Genomic DNA, 17,830 nt, shown 5'->3' with positions numbered 1-17,830 from the left:
AAGTCATAGTACTGGCTCAGAATTCAGGTCATGCCACTCACTGTCCCATGTTGCACTTGAGTCTCTAAAAGGGGTGAAGAGACAGAATGAGACATGTGGATTTGAGAACAGGTATATGTAGTGATAAACGTGTTCAAAGGCAGAAGGGGGGGTCCTAGCATACAGGTGACTTGGATCAATGATAAATGGAAAGAGAAGTCAAGTTGCATCAAGGAGTTTGGACATGTAATGAAAAAGCCAACATGGAAAAATCAGGGTAAGATGTAACGTCTTGCCATGACAAGTATGGGGACACCTTGGTTATAGTTAGAGAGTACTCAATGAGTTGAAGTCAGAATGGATTGCACTTGTGGAGGATATCAGATCTATTGTGTAGCCAGATTACTTTTTTTTCCAGGTTATTCTGTAATATTGACTTTTGTGTCAACATGCCATATGTTTGCAATTGGTCACTGGGAATAATCTGGAGTATGAAAGGAACATAGGGGGGGGGGTAATTTTCTGGATTTCAGGAACAAAGTATTCCGCAAGTATGTCCAGAGGGTCTTCCTATCGCATGTGTGCATGGCCTCTTTATTCCAATGGGGCCAGTAACATCGGTCCAAAATGAGGAATTACAATGGTAATCAGACTCAGAAATAACCATTCCCCAAGTAATTCTACATTTTTTACTGTTCAAACTCGTACGATGTCAAAAACAGGTAATGGGCCAGATTATCTCCACCGCCCGCCAGGAGCTACAGATACCAGTAGCTCCTTGGATGGAAAAATCCATCCCTTTTAGAAATGCCAATCATGATGATGGCAGTAGAAGAGTTTCTCTAGCATGTTTGCTGCAAGAGCAAACATATCTTTAAAATAAGCTGCTTGGACTTCAATGACATTGGATTTGTACTTTCATATCACCTAGCAGGGGGGGCATGGTCTGGCCACGCAGGAAGATGGCCGCCTGCTAGGAGAGCTCCGCCGAGGGACAGACCCCTGACGAGCTTCCTTGCCCTACCTGCTCGTGTGGGTCGTCTCTGGGGCGATTGCAGCACTCGTGGGACCATGGGAGTTGCTGCAGTGGCTCTCTTTTTTGGCTGGCGGCTTCAGTTCCCGCGTTAGGAGAGTAACGGTGAGACGGCTGGATTCTACGCTGTACACTGCGGTGTTAGCGCACTTCTGACGCCGCTTCTCTCCTCAGCGAGGGCGGCTTCCTCGCTACTATAGGGCCGCGCCTCCTTATGTTGCAGGCCGCGCCTCCTCACACGGTGGAGGCGCGGCAGACCGAGGCCACAGTCTGCTCCCATCAATGCCTTTGCCTCATCTTAAAGTAAGCAGCGCCCTCCTCAGGAATGTGTCGACATAGTTTTTCTCATAACTGCCATTGATTTTCAATGGAAAAGGCACTTTGAAGGAAAGGAACGGACATTTGCAGGACTAACACATTTGTCCTTCTAATGACGAGCGTTCTTTCTAGTCCAATGTGTACAAGTGCCCAGGTGAAATAGCACTACCTGCAGGGCTCCAGTTGCATGGTTTATTGTTTTCTAATACTTACTACTTACTACTATATACGGAAGCAGGATATGAATTTCCCTTGAAAAAGTTAATCTTCACGGTACCGGCAGATTTACTTGCAGCAGTGCTGTTCCATCTTCCTCCTTGACTCTAACCACTTGGCTTTGGCACTTTTTTTCGCCGCTTTAGGAGACATATATGACATCTGGGTCAGAGTTACTTGGCTCTATCAGTCTTATCACTTCTCTTTATTATGTCATCCTGTTCCTCTACTGTGACACCTTGCCAGTTCCGTTTATAAAGGAAGAGGCAGATGGGGGAAAAAGGAAAAGGGCTGAATTTTCATTTACAACCACCGCTACATGTTATTTGCTCATGTGACTTGTTTTGCCCTGCATAGCCCTAGATGACTGCCCAGCTACTCTATTGCCTCACATGCTTATCCTCATCGGGGGGGGGGGGGGATTTGGCGCGCAAAGCATGCTGCTCTTACTTTGAACCTGTTTCATATTTACTGCTTGCTATTTTGTGGTAATGTCATAGTGATTCCTCAATTTATTGCATTTTTCGTTTTGTTGCATATGTTGGTCACTGCTTTATTGCATATACTTCTCTGCATTTGATTATTTGATATACTCTAGGTCTCATCATTGCTTCACACTCCACTACCTTCTAAATCCGTTTTTGTAGACCACCTCTGCTACGGAGCGCTACAATGTCCAATAACAGAAATGGGGGTCGTGGTCCCAAACCGCCCCTTTTTACTGAAGTGGTGAAACACAATTCTAATACACTGGTGAAAGGAAATGGCTCTACATCGTCCCCCACATCATCAACTGCATCACCTCAGAGCAACAAGTCTTTGTCAGATACTATGCAACGTATTCTGCTAGAGCTTTCTGGTGTCAACCGCAGATTGGAGGGGCTGGACATCACAATGACATCTTTGGCTACCGAGACTAAGTCTATTCGTGCTGAGCTTACTACCTTCCATACACGGATCGATGTTATTGACTCTAAGATATCAGATATGGAAACTAGACTGGATACCGTCCATGGCTCAGATCAAGACCTGTTATTTCTGCACAGCAAAATTATTGATTTGGAGGATCGTAGTCGTAGAGACAATATTCGATTTTTTGGTTTTTGGTTTTCCGGAAATTGTTGAAAAGCAAGACATGAAGCTTTTTCTTTGTGAGACTCTTCCTATGCTGACTGGTATTTCTTTTACTCCTCCTCTTGAAATACAATATGCTCATAGACTTGGGCCTCCACGTTCTGATGCTTCTGCTCGACCTAGACCAATTATTGCTTGCTTTCTTCGTCATGAGCACACTCGACAGATCTTGTCAATGGCTCGTTCACATGGCTCCTTCTCACTTCAAGGCCATCCTATTCATATGGCGGCGGACTTCTCCAAAGAGACAAATGAAAGACGAATGGCGTTCCTCTCTCTACGGCCTCAGTTGCGCAGTTTAGACATCAAGTATGGCCTATTCGACCCTGCACGTTTTCGTATAACCAGGACTGGAGACTCTAAGGACTTCTACGATCCTGCTCTGCTTCAGCAATTTTTGGATACCATCACGACTGATGATATGGACACTCACTCTTCCTCCTGTGTTCAGACTTTTCAGTCCAAGGCGTCGTCTGCAGATTCTACAGTGTCTCCTTTGAGATCCTCCAATGACCCTCGGCAACGTGGCAGGAATATTACCCGCTTGCCTCGTTCTCAGGATGATAAGACCTTGGCACTGCACTCAGTATCCTCCCTAACTAACATGCCACTAAGGAACAAGTCTAGGTCACCTCTTAAACAGCCTTCAGATGCTGATTGATTTTTCTGCTTTATTGTATTCTCGCATTTTATAGATTAGAATACTTCCTATTATTTGATGTTTTAACTGTTTACTTAATTACCTGTGCTCTCTAGTATTATAAACTATGCACATTGTGGCATTGTTTTATTTTGTGCTATATGACTTATTGTTATCCTGTGAGTTTTCAACAACTTGGAGTATTTACGCATTTTAGGTCTCGCTCATTTTATATTGCATATGCATTACGTATTACATGCGGGACTCGCTCCCTGTTCATGCCCCTTTCCATGTTGTGGTTATTGTGTTTAGATTCACACTGTTCATCTGCTTCATCAGATACCTTGATTTTGACATAATGTAATGTTATTATATTGTTCTACTCACTTATATCTATGCTGTCTCTATTCCTGCTCTCATGTTTCCTTTTGGGTGCTTTTCTTCTTTTGTTTACTAATTCCTTTTCTCTTTCTCTATATGGCATTCTTGACTTGGTTCCGTTTCATACATTATTTCCCATGTTTCATTAATATATCTTATTTGTTTCTTTTACTGTATGCTATGGGGTTTCTTCATTTATTTCTCTTCCTTTAGTCTTCTTTTCTTTCCTTATCAAGTTATTATTTGTTGTATGATATTTATACCATGCATTTAATCATTCTCTTTATTCATTGGCTATGTTCTATGATGATATTTAACATTTTCGCACGATCTTTGATAATGTTGACCTGCTCTATTGTGTCTCGTATATTCCATATAATCCTTTGCTCTCTAGATCCCCATTCTTCTTTCCTCGGAGGGGGTCCGATTACCCCTTGGCGCTGCTTTCGGTGCGCCCAGACCCGTAGATAACAGTCTAGGTTCTCTTCTCTTTTCCTATCTTATTGTTTTTCTTTTGTTTCTACCTGATTTGTCTTTCTTAGATACTCACTTTGCTTTTCTAAACTACTTCTGTATTTTCTTTTCCCCCTTTTATTTTCTTCCTTTTTTCTCTTTTTCTTCTTTCCCATTTTATTAGTTTTTCTCTTCTTGGACTCACTTTATCTCTTGCTTCCCAGTGCAACATCTTTCTTCTCTAATTCCTGTCCAGTTGCTTCCTTTCCTTTCTATCTACCTCTTGAACTCTCTTACCATGTCCTCTCCTAATTTGCTGTCAGTGATTTCCTGGAATGATCATGGTCTCACTCATTATATCAACCGCAAAAAAGTACTAAGATACTTACGCTCTAAACATGTTGACGTTGCTTTATTGCAGGAAACGCACTTAGATGATATTGAATCTAGTAAACTCAGCAGAGATTGGGTCAGTACAGTGATTCATAGTAGTGTCTCAAAGCATGATCCCACCAACCCTAACCCTGTTTGTAAGTGCGGGATGGCCATACTTCTTCGAAGTCACTTCCCTTCACAATTCTCAAAACGTGGTCTGACCCGGAAGGTCGATATGTGTTTGCCAAGTTGAAGATTGGGAACTCTTTCATCTGCCTTGGTTCTATTTATGCCCCTTTAGGCTCCAAAAAACAGTTTTTTCTCCATCTGAACCGCCTTTTCACAGAAATCAACGCCTCCCAGTTTCTCATTGGAGGAGACTGGAATTTGGCACCGGATCCGGCTCTGGACAGAACAGGTTGTTTTGACACCGTTAATGCTCCAGATAGAGCCATTCTGCGGGATATTCTTGCTGATATTGGTCTGGTTGATCATTGGAGGCTGAGTCATCCTCAGGACAAAGAATATACGTTTTTCTCCCCTACGCATGGTACATTCTCACGTCTTGAATACTTTCTTCTTTCACAACAGGCAGTCCAATTGGTTACACAATCCCAGATCTTGGAGGCAGCCATCTCCGACCATTACCCTGTTCTCTTATCTCTTGATTTGGGACTCTCCAAACCAGGCCGTAAACCATGGCGCTTGAATATAGCTAGGTATAGAGCTCCAGCAGGTAAACTCCTTTTGCAATCACATCTCCAAGATTACCTTAATCTCAATGCTACATCAGTCTCTTCTAAGAGAGTGGTTTGGGCAGCGGCCAAGGCAACAATTAGGGGTCAACTCATGCGGGACGCTGCTTTTCGCAATAAGGAAAATGCAGTTAAACAGACTGCTTTGGAGGACGACATTCGCCAACTTTCTCAATCTTATATCTCAAATCCAACCCTTCAGACTCATAAATTACTGAGAAAGCGCGAATGTCTCTTAATAGTCTTTTTACTTCTAAAGTCGAATACGCTTTGCAAAAGATGAAAAGACGTCATTATGAGCAAGGGGAAAAGGCTGGTCGGTTATTAGCTGCGCAATTGAGACAGAGGGAGGCCGCTATGGCAATTCCAGCTATTAAATCAAGTAGTGGTGACGTACTTACCCGACTACAGGAAATCGTTGAGGAATTCGCTTCATTCTACAGATCTCTTTATTCTCCAAGCACTCATATAGACACACTTGCGATGTCCAATTTTTTAGACGCAGTACATCTCCCAAAACTCACTGATGAGGGTAGAGCCCTACTGGATGGTGTTATTACGAAGGATGAAATTTCTTCAGCAATAGCTGCATTGCCATATCATAAAGCTCCGGGAGATGATGGCTTTCCTCCTGAATTTTTTAAATGGACCGGTCAGAGTATGATCGACACTTTATATGCTGAGTTTGGGGAGGCGGTGGAGGAGTCTTCTCTTGGTCCTCTTTCCAACAAGGCCGTCATAGCTGTCTTACCGAAACCTGGCAAAGATCCTTTGTTATGCAGTAGTTATAGGCCCATATCCCTTTTAAATTCTGATGTTAATATACTTGCTAGCATTCTTGCATCAAGTCTTCGTAAAGTTTTACCTTCTTTAATTCATAATTCACAGGTAGGTTTTGTACCAAGCAGGTCATCTCGTAACCATTTACGCACTCTATCTCATACTTTATGGTCAGCTAAACATCTCACTGACGATGCGTTACTTCTTTCTCTAGATGCTGAAAAAGCGTTTGATCGCATTGAGTGGGAATACCTTTTTTCTATCATGCAAAGGTTTGGGTTAGGCGACCAGTTTATAGATAAAGTGCGGCTGCTTTATGATGACCCATCGGCTCAGGTCAATTGCGGTGGTTTCCTATCTACCCCATTTCCAATTAGACGAGGTACTCGTCAAGGTTGTCCACTCTCCCCTCTTCTTTTTCTTCTCGCAATGGAACCTTTAGCTGCTGCGATACAACAATCTACTGCGGTGGTTGGTGTCCCCCTTCCAATTGGTCACTCTAAAATGTATTAATATGCGGATGATATTCTCCTCACACTCACTGATCTTCCCCGCTCTCTTCCTGCTCTCCTCCGCATCATTACTGATTTTTCTTCCTTTTCTGGTTACAAGATCAATTAGGATAAGAGTGAAGCATTACCCATGACCATTGGTACAACAAAAGATGTGATTTCTGATTTCCCTTTCCATTGGCAGTCATCCCAGCTTAAGTATTTAGGAATCTTAATTAATAGAGGGTTGGATAATATAGTCACGGACAATCTGACTCCTTTAATCGCGCAAATGCAAAGGGACTTTGATAAATAGAAGGCTTAGGATTTATCCTTGTGGGGGCGGGTCCAGGCGGTCAAGATGGTTACTCTTCCTCGATTTCTTTATGTCTTGGGTATGCTTCCTTTTCACATCCCCTTAACCACTTTGAGATCCATAGACTCCAAAATTAAACTTTTTGTGTGGGGCACGGCTAAACCGCATCTTGCCTTTGCAAAATTAAAATTTCATCAGTTACAAGGGGGTCTGGGCCTCCCTTCTATCGAACATTACTCACTTGCTCTTCATCTTTCGCAACTTGTCTTTTTCTACCTAAATCTAAAGATATACCTCAATGGTCCCCCTTGAACGTCACTTATTGGCTTCTGGTCCTGGTTTATCCCTTCTATACGGTAAAGGGGTCAGTTCTTTTGATCCTAAAAATCCTATCTTATCTGCAATGTACAAATCCTGGCAGAGAAGTCATCGTATACTTAAATATAAATCGCGTATCCATATCAAAGCTCCTTTATGGATTAATTCTGCCGTTCGTGTTGGGGGTCGCACTTTGTCCTGGCCCATATGGCAGGAAGCTGGTATTCAGACTGTAGATCAGTTGTTTCACAATAACACTTTTAAATCTTTTTCTCAACTCTGTGAGGAATTTCATCTGCCATCCACACAATCCTGCAAATACACCCAGCTCCAGCAAGCTCTCGCAAAACATTTAGGCCCCCCGCCTGACTTGTTATTTGTATCTCCTCTTTTGTCCTATCTACTGTTATGGGGGAATCTCAAAGGTGTGACTTCTGGCCTTTATAAAACTTTTTTGCATCCTTTATTTTCACAACCTCTCTCACAAGCTCTCCCGTTCAAATGGCAATCTGGCCTCTCGGTTACATATTCCGATACTCAATGGGATCAAATATTGGAAGGGTTACATAAGGGAGTTCGTGAAGCCCGTCTTAAATTTTGCGTTTTCAAAATCTTACATGAATGGCACTGGTCTCCAGTCAAATTGCACCAGGCCAAGTTATTACCACATACTTTGTGTTGGAGGTGTTTAGCTTCTGGTTGTGATATTACGCATATTGTTTGTGAATGTCCTCATACGACTCCTTTTTGGCTCTTTCTACGGAAGACGTTGGTCGCTTTCATGTCACTCCCTCTGCCCCTTACTTCTCTGAATATTATCTTGCATGATTTTCGTAACCTTCCGAAGCTTTCTAGACCACAAACTCGTCTTCTCCATACGGCTCTGGCCACGACAAAAATGTGCATACTACGGCACTGGAAATCTCCTCTGCCTCCTTCGCAGGAGGAATGGTTGGTGGCGATAATGCAAACAGCTCTACATGAACGTACAATTTATAATTTGCAGGATCAAGCTTCCATTTTCCTTCAGGTATGGTCCCCGTTTCTGGAGGCCACTGTGCAGGATGATTCTGTTTCCACTCCTCCTTCTTCTCTGATTGTTCCACCTTCTTAATTCTATTCTTTTGGGTTCTTTTTCTCATGTTGCTCAGCTTTACATTTTCTTTCCCTTCTCTCTTCTTTGTGTTTACTTGTGTTGATCTGGGATTCTTGCTTATTCTTTTCTTTTCCTTTTTCTCTTCCTTTTCCTTTTTCTTAATTTTCTTCACTTTTTATTCCTTTTTCCTTTCCTTTATTCTTCTTCCATCATACACTTCTTTTATCATTTTCTCATTCCTCTTGCATTTAGGATTATGGAATATACGATATCTTTATGTCCTCATATTTATTATATTTTCTGTAATACTTTTCTTCATTTGTACTATTTTTATTTCTCAAAGATATTTCTCTGCTTCGTTATTTGCATCTGTACTTTTATCTTCAAATTTCTATTAAAAAATGTCAACACACATATCACCTAGCAGACCAGTGAGTATACCATGTGCTGTGTTTTGTCTTCACTTTCTTCAAAAATCTGAAAAGCTCTCCCTCCCAACCTGCCCACCACTCGCTCGGTAAACACTTTCAAGAAGAGCTGAAACTACTTTTGTACCATGCACACCTCCACATCTGCTCCTAAGATATCCTACCATCTGCCACCTGCCAGCCTCTCTCCTCTCTACTGCCCCTATCGTTTTTCCCTTTCGCCTCCAGTCACATAAAACTTATTTTAGCCAATACCTTCCTCTAGCCATGATCCCCATTCCTCTTCTACCTGCCCCCCACTCTTTCATGCCCACACCTGTGCCCCATAATTCATGCTATTAATAAGGTTTTCAATTCCACAACTGCATTTTTTGCAGTATATCGAGAAAATCATATGTTAGTGCACTTTATCAGTGATGAAGCCAGTGTGTCATGGGCCCTAGAACAAGTAAGGGGATGGGCACCCTGGCTGACATTTGAACTGGTGAATTCAGTAATAATCAGGGTTTAGTGGGCAACCCAGTTTTCTGGGCCCCGGTGTATTACATTTGCGCCCGCGTTGTGCCCCCTCTTTGATATTACACAAGGGGCCACAAACACTTGTGCAGATCCTTCTGTAAAACAGATAGAGCTAGTGCACATGTAGCACCAGCACTATAATTAGAGGGCATTCCCTCTTTTGTATGGCCCCAGGCAAATGAGGAAATCTCTTTGCCTTTGCGCCCTTACTGTGTTACCGATGTGGGAACAAAGGCAAACATGCCTTTAGGAGGCGCCCTGAAAGTGTGCCACAAAAAGGTGGCACACTTTCAGTGCAACTCCTAAAGGCAGCCCAATAAAGGTATGGAAGGGGGTCAGCCACTCATGGCACCTACCTGCAAGGGGATCTCTAATCCATCTTAAAAGTGCAGGCGGGTTCCCACCCGCATAGAGAACAACAGAGCGGATTTTACACTAATGCTCGTATTTCTCTTGAATGCACTGCACTGAGGGTGACGTGACTTCACAGCTGCCCTGAAGGCAACGCAAGTTTGCAGCTACCCTGGATGCAGCACCTTCAACATAATAGGGTAGACTTTCCCAGTTTGCACCCAGAGCATTGGCTTAAAAGTGCACCATTTGTAACACAAATGTGGGATTACTTGGCAATAATCAACATACCATTGCACTTGATGTCCAGGGAGGATTCCCCGTGCTCGTTGGGTTTCTTGATAATTTTTCTTGTGTCCACCGTGTCTCACTTGGTGGACATGGGCTGAATAATTTTCTCCGGAATACCAGGCTGAAATAGGCGTTTTTGATGAAGACAAAGATTTCTGAAGGTGAAGTAAGCTGAGCCCTGCCAATAGCTACACCTTTAAATGAGGCAGCGATTTATAAGTTTGGCAGAACAGGTGAACCACTAGGTTGCAGGGCTTCACTACTTTTACCAAACTCTGAATGACACACTAAGGGCCAGAGTATGAGTCTGGCAGGCAACTGACCGCCAGACTCATGATGGCGCGGCGGTGGCCATTCAGCCACTGCTGCATCCGCTGTCCAACTGCCCCGTTATAATTTAGGCAGTTGGACCATCATTGCAATGCTGCAGCCGCCGGGGAATTGTTGTACCCTGGTGGGGCCTGAATAATATGCAAGTGGTGCCGCAGCGGCACCATCATCCATATTATGAGTTTCAGGACTGCCAGCGGTGTCATGGAGGTCTTTCCTCCATGAAGAGACTGGTGGTCCCCCCATTGCCCATTTTCATGGGGATGCATGCAGGGGGGCGCACATGTGTCCCCTATGTGCATGCAGCCCAGTTCCTGCACGGCATGGACTTTAGAGTCGATGCTGTGCAGGAACTGGTGTTGGGATTCCCATTTACAGAGGTACCACTGTGGAAACACCAAAAACAGCCCACCGAACATGAGGAAACGATGATCTGGTGGGCGGGCCAACCACAGGTTTAGAAGTCCGTGAGCAGTCCGCCGGCATGGCGGTTCCCTCTCGCACTGCCAAACTCATAATCCGGCCATGAAAGTGGGAAGAGGCGGTGTATTTCCTAGGGTCTGGCACTGTTTGGATCAATATCCTACAGGATGGCATTAGGACCATTTTCCTGGTATCCCTTCAGTAATAAACATTTGAATCATACACAGGGCCCTATGATCAGCAAGTAGACAGTGCATACTCGGGCAATCCTTTTACTTAATCGATGACATGGTACTTTGACCAGTGGTTCCCTCCAACATCCCAGCTGACCCGATGTCTTTGAAATATTTTCTGAATACAAGCCCAATTATCCTACCTACTATGATCTATAGCTTAGCAGCAAACAGAACACCTCTCTGAAAATGTTTCTCCACATTACCATTTTTATTAGAATTAAAATATTAAGCTGGTGACGGAAATCGGTTAGTAGATTTCGGATCACACAGGTTTTTAACAGTGGTTACATTGTTTTTTTAAACAAATTTTATTTGTCACGGTTCATATAGGCTGCATAGCTCCGTAACCCAGAGACTGCTGCACACATCGATTATATAACAAAAATTACCGTTGACTTTTATAAACGACAAAACTGTAACAGAAGAATCCCCTCCTCCCTCCCCCCCCCGATTGCGCTCATGCCACCCAAGAACAAGGATTACAACCCCGCAACCATACACCAAGCCCATCATCAACCTGTCAGAGCTCAGCCTCCACACACCCATCAGTCCGGCAAACAAATATCTCCTTCCGGCGGCGGATCCAGATCCAATCCCCGGTAGTCTGCCCACCTTTTCGAAATCTTATAGTGCTTGCGGGGGCACTCCCTGGCAATGAAGACCGGCTGCTCAAGCCCCATGCAAAAGTCCATCCCGTTCCACCATTACGTTAATGACGAAGCCCGGGGCGCCTTCCAAGCCCTGGCAATGTCCCTCTTCGCTAGTGTGAGACCCAACATAAAGAGGTGACGCTTGTAGCTATTACCCCCAACTCCCTCCAGAACATGTAATAGGGCTAAACGCGGTCTATAAGGAAGCTCCCATCCCAGCACCTCCGACAGGCAAGAGAACACCTCTCCGTTCAAAATCTATGCAGCGAAAGACAGCCCCAAACAGTGTGCAGAAAAGCGAGTGGTTATATTTTTTGGCAAACATACTAATAGGGTAGTACAGCATTTGGTTATTCCTACTGACATCCGAGGAATGTTTCTTTTCTAACTCAAGATTACCTGTTTGTATTTACTGCAACCTGGGCATCTTCCCACTATGAATCAATCAATCAATCAAGTCATTTATAGAGCGCACTACTCACCCGTAGGGTCTCAAGGCGCTGGGAAGGGGGGGGTGCCGTTACTGCTCGAACAGCCAGGTCTTGAGCTTCTTCCGGAAGGAGAGGTGGTCTTGGGTCAGGCGCAGGTCGGACGGGAGTGAGTTCCAGGTCTTGGCAGCCAGGTAGGAGAAGGACCTTCCTCCTGTTGTCGCTCTTCGGATGCGGGGGACGGCAGCGAGGGCGTGGCTGGTTGATCTGAGGAGGCGCGTGGGAGTGTAGAAGTTGATCCGGTTGTTGAGGTAGCTCGGGCCTTGGTCGTGTAGGGCTTTGTGCGCGTGGGTGAGGAGGCGGAAGGTGATTCTCTTGTTGACCGGGAGCCAGTGCAGGTCTCTCAGGTGTCCGGAGATGTGGCTGCGTCGGGGGATGTCGAGGATGAGTCTGGCCGCGGCGTTCTGGATCCGCTGGAGTCTCTTCTGGAGCTTGGCGGTGGTTCCGGCGTAGAGGGCGTTGCCGTAGTCCAGTCGGCTGGTGACGAGGGCCTGGGTGACTGTCTTCCTGGTCTCGGTGGGGATCCACCGGAAGAACTTCCGTAGCACGCGCAGGCGGTTGAAGCATGACGAGGAGACGGCGTTGACTTGTCTGGTCATGGAGAGGGAGGAGTCCAGGATGAAGCCCAGGTTGCGTGCGTGGTCCGTCGGTTTGGGTGCGGTGCCCAGGGCGGGGGGCCACCAGGAGTCGTCCCAGGCGGAGGGCGAGGAGCCCAGGATGAGGACCTCCGTCTTGTCTGGGTTCAGTTTCAGGCGGCTGGTCGTCATCCATTCGGCTACCGCTCTCATCCCTTTGTGCAGGTTGGCTCTGGCGGCGGCGGGGTCGTTGGTCAGGGAGAGGATCAGCTGGGTGTCGTCGGCGTAGGAGATTATGTTGAGGTTGTGTTGGCGTGCGATGGCCGCGAGGGGGCTCATGTAGACGTTGAGGAGGGTGGGGCTCAGTGAGGATCCCTGGGGGACGCCGCAGATGACTTTGGTGGCCTCTGACTTGTACGGTGGTAGGCGGACTCGCTGTGTTCTTCCGTCGAGGAAGGAGGTGATCCATTCCAGTGCCTTGTCCTGGATTCCGATGTTGCCGAGGCGCTGTACTAGGGTGCGGTGGCAGACAGTGTCGAAAGCCGCGGAGAGGTCCAGGAGGATGAGGGCCGCTGTTTCTCCGTTGTCCATCAGAGTTCGTATGTCATCGGTGGCAGCGATGAGGGCGGTCTCGGTGCTGTGGTTCGCTCGGAAGCCAGACTGTGAGGGGTCGAGGGATCCATTCGTCTCGAGGAAGGCGGCCAGTTGTTTGTTGACGGTCTTCTCGATGACTTTGGCCGGGAACGGGAGGAGCGAGATGGGACGGTAGTTCTTGAGGTCGGTGGGTTCTGCTGTGGGTTTCTTGAGAAGGGCGCTGAGTTCGGCGTGCTTCCAGCTCTCAGGGAAGGTGGCGGTGTTGAAGGAGGTGTTGATGATGTCCCGCAGGTGGGGTGCGATGACAGCGTCGGCCTTGTTGAAGACGTGGTGAGGGCAGGGGTCGGTCGGAGATCCGGAGTGGATGGAGTTCATTGTGCGGATGGTGTCTTCGGTGCTGATCGGAGTCCAGGTGCGGAGGGTGGTGGTGGGTGGCGTTGTTGCGGTTGTGGCTTCCGTTGGTTGGTTGCTGAAGCTGTTGTGTATGTCCGCGATCTTGTTGTGGAAGTAGGACGCGAGGGAGTTGCAGAGGTCTTGCGACGGGGTGATGTCGTTGTTTCCGGCGTTAGGGTTGGAGAGCTCTTTCACGATGTTGAAGAGTTCCTTGCAGTTGTGTGCGTTGTTGTCCAGCCGGTCCTTGTATGTATTTTTCTTGGTGGCGCGGATCAGTTGGTGGTGTTTCCGGGTGGCGTGCTTGAGGGTGGTCATGCTGTCCGTAGTTGGTTCCCTTCTCCAGACTTTCTCGAGGGCTCGACGGTTCTTCTTGGAGCTCTTGAGTTCGTCGGTGAACCATGGTGTTTTTCTGCTGCAGGGTCCGCTGGGTGGGGTTCTCAGAGGGGCGAGTTCGTCTGCGCAGTTGTTGATCCACATCGTGAGGTTGTCGGCGGCCTGGCTGGGGTTCGCTGAGCTGGCGGGAGGGTGCTGGCTCAGGGAAGCGGTGAGCTGGTCGGCTGTGATCTTGTTCCAGCTTCTTCGGGCAACCTGTTGCTGGTGGTGGTGGATCGTCGTTCTTTTGAAGGTGAAGTGGACGCAGCTGTGGTCCGTCCAGTGGAGTCCTGTTGCGTGGCTGAAGGTGACGTCTTTGCTGGATGAGAAGACGGCGTCGAGTGTGTGTCCGGCGAGGTGGGTGGGGGAGGTCAACAGTTGCTTGAGTCCGAGGTTGGCGAGGTTGTCGAGCAGGCTGGTGGTGTTGCGGTCGCTGTTGTTCTCCAGGTGGAAGTTGAGGTCCCCCAGGAGGATGTAGTCGGCGGAGGGGAGGGCATGCGGGCTGACGAAGTCGGTGATGTCCTCGCTGAATCGTGTGCGTGGTCCCGGGGGTCGGTAGATCAGGGTGCCTCTGAGGGTGGTCTTCGGGTCGGTGTGGATCTGGAAGTGCAGGTGTTCAGCGGTGGTTAGGGTGTCGTCGGTGTTGGTCGTGATGCGGATGGTGTCCCTGTGGATGATGGCGATGCCTCCTCCCGTCTGGTTGGCGGTGCGGTCCCTCCGGATGATCTTGTAGCCCTCCGGGATGGCGATGGCGATGTCTGGGGCTGAGGAGGCGTTCATCCAGGTCTCGGTGAGGAAGGCAACGTCAGGGGCGGTGGTGTCGAGGAGGTTCCAGAGTTCTACGGCGTGTCTGTGGACGGAGCGGGTGTTGAGCAGGAAGCACTTGAGGTGGTTGCTGCTGATGTTAGGTTTGGCGAGTGCTGGTGCAGGGTGAGTCCGGATGCAGGTGAACTCGCAGGCGTGGCAGCTGAAGGGTCCGTGGGTGTGCTTCGGGGCGGCTTGATGACATCCTGGGGTGCGGCCGGTGTGGAGTGCGATGAGATCGGCGGCGTTGTAGGTTCGTCGGGTAGGTTTCCGTCGGTGGGGGCCAGGGGTCCTGGCCCTGGGCGCGGTCCAGGCGCGGACGGGCGCAGACGGGCTTACCTTTGGCGCGCCTTCGGCGCACAATCGGCGCGCCCGCTGCGCGTTCGCACGGTCGCCATATAAGGCGAAGTGCGCGGGTGGGCGGAGCAGCTGGGAGGCGGGAGCGGGGAGGGAACAAAAGAGAAAGGGGCGGGGCAACTGGCGGTGGCGGGAAGCGGGGAGGGAGAGCGGCGAGGACGGCGGAAAAAGGGGAAGGAGCTGAGTAGACAACAATAATAATACTACCGGCACAGATGGGGGGGGGAACAGATCGAAAACAGGAGGAGAAAGAACGTTAGCACAGAAAATAAAATGTCACAGAAAACAAGCACAAATTACGGCAAAACAAGCACAAATTACGGCAAAACAAGCACAATTTATGGCAAAACAAGCACAAATTACGGCAAAACAAGCACAAATTACGGCAAAACAGCTGGAGCAGAGCGCAAAGGGAGACGCAAGGCGGCCGCGAGGCCGGCGGCGAGGCAGTCAGGCACAGCGGGGCAGAGGGGCACACGCAGCAGCTGGTGGCCGTGCGGCGCGGGGGTGTCCCACAAGTGGGTCACACTCACCTGCGTCGCACGGTCGCCATATAAGGCCAAGTGCGCGGGTGGGCGGAGCAGCTGGGAGGCGGGAGCGGGGAGGGAACAAAAGAGAAAGGGGCGGGGCAACTGGCGGTGGCGGGAAGCGGGGAGGGAGAGCGGCGAGGACGGCGGGAAAAGGGGAAGGAGCTGAGTAGACAACAATAATAATACTACCGGCACAGATGGGGGGGGGAACAGATCGAAAACAGGAGGAGAAAGAACGTTAGCACAGAAAATAAAATGTCACAGAAAACAAGCACAAATTACGGCAAAACAAGCACAAATTACGGCAAAACAAGCACAATTTATGGCAAAACAAGCACAAATTACGGCAAAACAAGCACAATTTATGGCAAAACAAGCACAAATTACGGCAAAACAAGCACAAATTACGGCAAAACAACTGGAGCAGAGCGCAAAGGGAGACGCAAGGCGGCCGCGAGGCTCCCTATTATACCAAGAACTAATACATCTATAACACAAGTGTCAGTAAAGCCATTTCTTCAATATTTTAAGTACAGAAAAAAACAAAAAACTTCCAGAAATCTGCATCAAAAAGCAAATCACTTGTTACATTCCACTGTGCTTCAAGTATGATTTTCAGATATCTAGCTATAGTTAACACACATATTGCTTATTCCATGGAAAGACTCCTTGGCGGAATTCCTATATATCCTGTTCTAAGGGAAACCCCTCTGGCTGTTGTGCCTTCTGATTTGCTGTCAGTAGCATTCCAGCTGCATACCACACAACATGTGTTCTCTATTTCTTTTTGGACAACATTTGCTCCCAAATATGTAAGCATGGAAATATTTATTCTTGCAAATAATCATAATTACTTCCAAAATTGTAGTAATAGACGTTTGTGACTTCCCAAACATAATGACTGAAGCCTAAAACAATATTTTTCAAAGGCTTAGGGAATATTATCGTGTTTAAAGTGATACTATGGATAGATGGTATATATATTATAGCCTTTATGACAAAGAATGTAAGTGGGAGAATAATTCTAAATGTTGTAATTAATGAATTATTTGATGATAAATAGGTAAAAGCATATGTAGGATCATATATTAGCTTGTCTTTGATTTTAGGTCGTGCCTACAGATTGCATTTGCTACCTGAAAGACACATTGTGCACATTTCCAGTGCTAAAAGTGGGCATCGGGTCATCCAATAGCTTATCAATGATTGACTTTCTGGTCAGTTTCATTCCTTCTTATTTGTTGACTTTCCTTCATAGTCTTGTGTTGGTCCCTTCTCTGGAACTTAGCTGCTTCACAGTGTGTCTGAAAAGATGAGTTATATCCTTCCACTGCTTACAGTCAGGCAACAAATTACTATGTTCTCTTTCAGCACTCCATTGAAGTACACATGCTTTTCCTTCATTGCTTTCCTTTCACCCAATATTCTCATTCTCCCTCACGTCCTTGCTCCTTCTTCCCACCTGTCTTGCCTGTTGGTTCCCTACCCCTTCCTGGTCCTGCTTTATTTTTGCTGTTCCTTTTTAAAAAAGAAAATACAATTTTTTCTGAGGGCCAGCCAGTGTAACACTGCTCCGGCTATACTTTCTTCTTTACTTTGTCCTTTCCAGCATTTTTTTAACTACCTTTATCGTGAGGACATTGTAGTCAGACACCTTCAAATGGTAAATTAAACTTAAAAACAAAAAGCCAAACGACCTCTGGTGTATCAGAATAAATGTGCATGTGATGTTACATCATAATGCATGAACAAGCACCTGTGGATATCTTGGAATGCTTTTTCGTCCACATAACTTGTTTCAAAAAGGCCACCAGTGCATCATGAGGGCACATGCACAGGCAAGCTGACACAAATGCTGCCATCTAAGAATGGGTTTTCCAAATCAACAAGCATACTAAAATGGTCTCCATTGAATGAATTTTTTGTTTTTGCATTTGCCACCCCAAGTGGGACGGGTATGCTCAGACGTGAGTCCCGTGCTCTCCACGCCACTGGAGTCAAGCTATCCTGGGTGAAGACGACTGATAGACAGAAACCGGTCCTTGGATGCTTGATTCCGATCCAGGGAAGCCATGGCTTGGCAATTCTAGCTGGGCTGTTCCCATGAGGCACAGGGTCAAGGCTGATTTGCATATGGCCATGTCTGAACTGGGGTGGTGTGGTGAGCATAATAACAATGGATTTAACCCAAATCTGTGACTGGG

The sequence above is a fragment of the Lissotriton helveticus genome, chromosome 4_1 (genome assembly GCF_964261635.1).
Source record: "Lissotriton helveticus chromosome 4_1, aLisHel1.1, whole genome shotgun sequence".
Taxonomy (NCBI): Eukaryota; Metazoa; Chordata; class Amphibia; order Caudata; family Salamandridae; genus Lissotriton; species Lissotriton helveticus.
Note: the sequence above shows the minus strand (reverse complement) of the source record.